Raw genomic sequence first — 5,961 nt, forward strand, 5'->3', positions numbered from 1 at the left:
AGTGGACAAAAGAGAGACCAGAGACTCTGAACTGGATCATACGGGTCTTGATGATGGGTCATGATATGCACATGTGAGCTTGATATGGGTCAACTGCAAACACAATGGTACTGGTACTGGCGCTGTTAGGGTACTGGCCCTGGTACTAGCCCTGGTACTGGTACAGGTTGCCCTGGTACTGGTACCGGAACTGGCACTGGTGCTGATACTGGCACTGGTGCTGATACTGGCACTGTTAGGGTACTGGCCCTGGTACTGGCACTGCTACTGATACTGGCACTGTTAGGGTACTGGCCCTGGTACTGGTACTGGAACTGGCACTGGCACTGGCACTGGCACTGGCACTGGCCCTGGCCCTGGTACTGGTACTGGTACTGATACCGGCCCTGGTACTGGCACTGGCACTGGTGCTGATACTGGCACTGTTAGGGTACTGGCCCCTGCACTGGCACTGGTGCTGATACTGGCCCCTGCACTGCCACTGGTGCTGGTACCGGCCCTGGTACTGGTACTGGTACAGGTGCTGATACTGGCACTGGTGCTGGACATAGACACTATAGCAACATATTGTTCTTTAGATGCGTTTATTCACCCTGTTCTACATTATGTCTCAGTCACTTTCTTACCAGTGAAACTCTGATGCTGCTAAACTTTTTTCTTATTTCTCAGACAACAGTATTCACTGCCTCCTTTACTCAGGGAGATCATTTAAACTGAGTGACTGAAGCTGTTACATTCAATGATATGATTGGCAGTCGTTAGTATATTTTTTTCCGATATTGATAGATATCACAATATGGCAAATGTTTGCAAAGTCATATATAAAGTAACCAGGGTCTGACCCGTTATGCCGATTTTCATGTCGACACGTGAATGCTCTGCGGCAGCCGCGCAGGTTATCGTCTTCTGTCGCTCCTCTCTCCTACGGGGAGGTCAGAGGTCGGTTGTTTTGCCCGAAGGCACTCGGGCAGACTGAGGGAGGTGTTGGGGCGTCAGTTTGCCACCATCACACGGCCTTTTCAGTGGGATCTGGCCAAGTCAAGTTTTTTTTGGACGTTGTTAGTCATTTTATTCATTAAAAGACGAAAGGCTGAGAAAACAAACTATTCTGACAAAGAGTTCATTGTTTCCGAGATTTCTCAATTAAATGTTGTCACAGCAAAAGTATTACTTTTATATCCTCAATGAATCATGATTAAATTTTTTTGTGGTTTTGGAGGCAATTTGACTCAATCTGATGCATCCTTAAAGTTTCATACAGCAAGAAATTCAAAAGTTAGAGATTTTTTTATGAGCTGGTCATTTAAAATGAACTGTCATTTGTAATCATTCAGTTATGTCGTTTCAGTCACTTGCACAAAAAGCACATGCAAATTTATCATGTGTGTTTCACATATTTAAAAAATCAGATACGGGCACATGTGGTTCTCAGACATGTCATATGTTTTCATATTTGATAAAGTCATATGACATATCTCATGACAAAATCATGAGCAAATGAGGCTTCTGGACATTTTACATATGAAAACATGGAATTTCACGTGTTTTTTTTATTTTTTTTTTATAGCTGTTTACTCTGTGTATTACTAAATGTACTGCGAAGAAAGTACCTTCCCCAGGAACCAAACATCGCAGTGAAGCATGAAGATTTAAAGAGTATGAACTGCTGGGAGACTGCGTGTTGTTGGGACATGAGGTGTCACTCGGGGGAAAATCTCAGCCGTAGTTAGAGCCACGGTGTTGAGGCCTGCTAATGAGGACCGGGGTGGAAGCAGGACATCAATAATGGATCTCCTCCCAGACAAGCTGGAGCTTCAGCCTGCCGGAACCGAGATGGAAACACTGCAACGGGACGTCAGCAGGTCGTCCCCTCTTTTTTCTTCTGCTTGTTTTGACTGGAAACCAGTCCCTTTGTAAAAAATGTATATATTTGGCTGATTCTGTACATTAGTCATATCAGAGTCACCACAATTACCAGCCTTCAACTTGTTTTTTTTTTCAATTGACACAAATTGTAACTGGTTTCATACCGGCACCGCATAGACCCATACTTTACTTAAATAGTGTTCACATCCACATCCAAGTAAGAAATTACAGCTGGGAAACTTTGATCCAAAGTCACACAACAAACTCGTCGTACGTTCCTCCTGAGCTGAGAGATTCATCTTTCCCGTCTCTACCATCCATCCAACATGATTCTTCATTCCCATTTTTGTTTGTCTAAACAGAAGGGAACGGCTGGGAGTTGTGTGGGCCACATGGCTGATCTGGCTTCTGTGACCAGGGGCTGGTTTTTATACACCCTGGGGCCCGAGGAGGGACAGGTGTAGCTTCATGGGCCAGGTGACCGGCAAAGGCGGGAAACTCTGAGGGGAAACTGGTGGGAAACGGCAATGTCTGGAAAGTTCTACGAGGAATGAAGGACCGAGAGGACGAAAGTCTGGGCCAGGGAGACGGTGCAGCTGTCACCAGGACAACGTCTCAGAGAGCAGAGATTCACTGTGTAATGAAGTGGTCTGGAGAAACATTGTCTCAATCACCCATAACGGGTTACTGAGTACTGTTGACTGGTCACCTCTGGAAATCACCAAAACTCATGTACAAGGCACGTGGGTCGCCTTCGGTCCCGACACGATCTCCGTGACACCTGCGCTCACCGTGCCAGTAGTTTGTAACCAAAAAGTTTCACAATCATCTGTTTTACATCATGAATGTGCTAATGTTTGCACATTCAGGTCTAACCAGGTCTTCTACTCCTGTGGGGAAGGTATGAGGTTTCTACTAAGCATTGGTCTTGAGGTATCGTGTTCTCTGCAATACCGCAGTCTCATTATGCGCTGCAAACCATGTAACATGGTGGAAAGCCCATTAAAACCCCATGAAAATATTCATTCGTGTCGGATCTGGGGTGAACCTATCGAATCCCTTAAACAATCACGGATTTTCTGCTGAAAAGATTTCATATTTTATGATATTTCATAGCATAAACCAAAGTCCCAACTTTAAAAACTCCTTTTTAAGGGTTTTATTTGTCACCTTTTCAAATTAAAAGTCATCTGGTTGCCATGTGCCTTGACCCAGATTAAGGTGTGTTTGAAGGGGTAAATCAGGGATTAATTAAGGCTGTTTTTCATGACATAGGGGCATCGTGAAGTGACTGAGCTGAGATGAACAGACACATCAACCCTCAGTCTGTCTCATACGTTGACGTGTCTCTTTGACGACGTCCTGACAGTAAATCAACGTCACTGCTGATCCGCTCTCGTCCAAAGGCCCTCGTGCCTACACCTCCTAAATGCCAGAGAGTTTGACTGTGACTCACCGGGCCGTGGACGTCAGCAGATAATCTGTCCACAGCTGCCACTGCAACACAAGAGTAACCCTTCCCCCACTTTCCTCTAAATCATCAAATTCCTCTAAATGACGGGGTTGGGTGGCGCTAACATTACGACTTGTTGCACCAACATAAGACCCCAGACTGCAGGAATCTGATGCCTCCCGACATCACTGGTGTGACAGGGGCTTCTAACCCCCGTGCTGGACGTTGACGGTCGGCGACACACATAGGTCATTTCCCACTACCTGTGTGAGCTAACTTGGTGTAGTCTGCATCACAGGTGTAGTAGCAACGGAGCAACGCTGGAAAATCGAATATGCGCAGTTCGCATAATCCGGTTGAAACTCATATCGTTTTTGTTTTTTTTTCAGCGCTTTAAGTGACCCAATCGCCACTAAAGCGCACGTCGTGCAAGAGAAAATTAAAACGGATGGAAAGGTCAGAGTTTTCATCTTGACATTTAAGGCTTTGATTGATTCACGTCAACTCATGTTAAGAGAGTTAAATCTTTTTTTCTACCCAGCTAACGTTTACTAGTGATGAGGAAAAGGCAGCAAAACATCCTTTGGTTTGTCCTTCACTATTCCGACGGTTTTTCTATTTTTCGAACGCGGCTTAACTTGTTTGGCACAAGTGAATAAATGAAATCATTCGAAACTCCAACTACTGTACTGGTTGATGCCAGGCTAAGAGCAACCTGCTCCCTCCATGGGAAAACTGCTACATGAATGAACTCTATTGTTGTAACAGAAACTCATCTATAGCTGGAGATGCTGCACGGAAGTTCTGGGCGGATGGATACACTGTGGCCTTGTCAAGAAGTAGTTCCAGCACATGACTCCCCTTTACCTGACTTCTGTGTGTGTATGGATTAAGGAAACGACTGAGCTCTAGAGGCGCTGCTGGGTGAATTATTGAACTGTGGATGGAGTCAGCCCAACTGTGTCCCCCTGCCACCGGTCTTTATGCTAAGCTAGGCTAACCACGCCCTGACTCCAGCTCTGCAGTGGACACATGGGCATTGGAGTAATATTAATCTGAACAGTCTTTTTGTTTATCAGACATTTAGTTTTGAGCACTGACTTCCTGTTGGACCAGGTTGTTTTATCACTGCTGCATTTTCTCATTAACATGTTATTAAATGGGACTAAGAAATCATTAGTAAATCATCTGTCTCTCCCTCCATCTTTCTATTATCCACGGTATGTGGACATGTTGATATCATCAGCTCATTTATCAGTCTGGTATCCACGTATCATCCATTCATCTTTAATCAGCAGTATTACTGTGTTTTGCTCCTCTGTGTATCGTTGCCATTTCAACAGGAAGCGGATGTGGCCCCCCTCAGGTTCTTCTTGTCAATTATTCAACACAAAAGGATTTAAATATTCAAAAAGCTGCTCTCCGTGTGCACAGGAACAGGCCTGCCGGTCTGACTGATTAACTGCGTTTTTATGTGTAAAGGCTCAGCAGGTCTGATTCACGTTTCCCTCCTGAGCGTGACTGTGAAACAATCTGCTGGAAACTGGATGAATTTTTTGAGACTTTATCAACCATAACCCGCGTGAGGTGAGGCCAGTGAACGAAAGTCTTCTTCTTAGTCTGTGTGGCGCTTCAACATGTTTTAACAATTTGTTGTTCTCTACAAAAACTAATAAAATGTCTACAGAGGCTGGCATCCTTGGGAAAAAAACTGGTGTCAAAGTGTGTTGATTTCATGATTTTATTTGTAGCTGTTCAGGGTTTTAATGTTTAATGTTTAAAGTCATTAGGTCTCTTCAGCACCTCCACATTTAGGAGACACACGCAGATTTCATCAGTGGCCGATTTAGACAATAACGGAGAATTTATAGGCTCTCAGTTCCCGATCAGATATCCACAAAACAATCCAGGCCATGATCCAGCTTTAAAGGCCCGTACCAGTGGTTTTACATGTCTAGTGCATTTAAGACAAATCGCTTTTGCTTCCAAATCAGAGCCAAACATTTTTGAAAATGCAAACTCAAAGCATTTCTTGCTACGGTTCAGGCTTTGATTGTTTCCCGTTAACCTACCACCAAAAATCAGTTTTGTAGACTCATGAAACTTGCGTGCATTATTTTCCTGTCAGTTCTGTCAACGGGACATTAAATTTAGAACTTTTCAAGTCAAACTACATTAAAACTACATTACCGCACAACAATAGCCGCCTGGTCCCAGACCTCTGAATCACCGCCCACGTCTCTGAACTGCTCAGTGATTCAAAAAGGTCTGGTGCTGCGCTCATTGACAGCTGGTTCCCAGCTGGAGAAAACAGCAAACAAACCTTCTTAGGCAGGATAGGGAATTAGGACGTCATCTTCTTGTTGCTCAACTATTCTAATTCGTTCCAAACAAAAATGACAACAAGAGCGCACAGATGTACGGATTGTCGTCAGTGGACTGGGAGAAATAGTAATTCTTTAAGTGAGAGTCTGGAACCTTTGAAGGAAAAAAATGACACATTCTTTGGTACGTTTGAAATTCAAACATTGCATTTATGTAGAGGAATAAGAAAGAAAGAAAAAATTGTGGGGTGATGTTAAAACAGGGAACATTAATAACCTTATAATTTTCAACTCTCACCTCCTTCTTCAGCTGAGTGA

The sequence above is a fragment of the Xiphias gladius genome, chromosome 22 (assembly GCF_016859285.1).
Source record: "Xiphias gladius isolate SHS-SW01 ecotype Sanya breed wild chromosome 22, ASM1685928v1, whole genome shotgun sequence".
NCBI classification, from domain to species: domain Eukaryota; kingdom Metazoa; phylum Chordata; class Actinopteri; order Istiophoriformes; family Xiphiidae; genus Xiphias; species Xiphias gladius.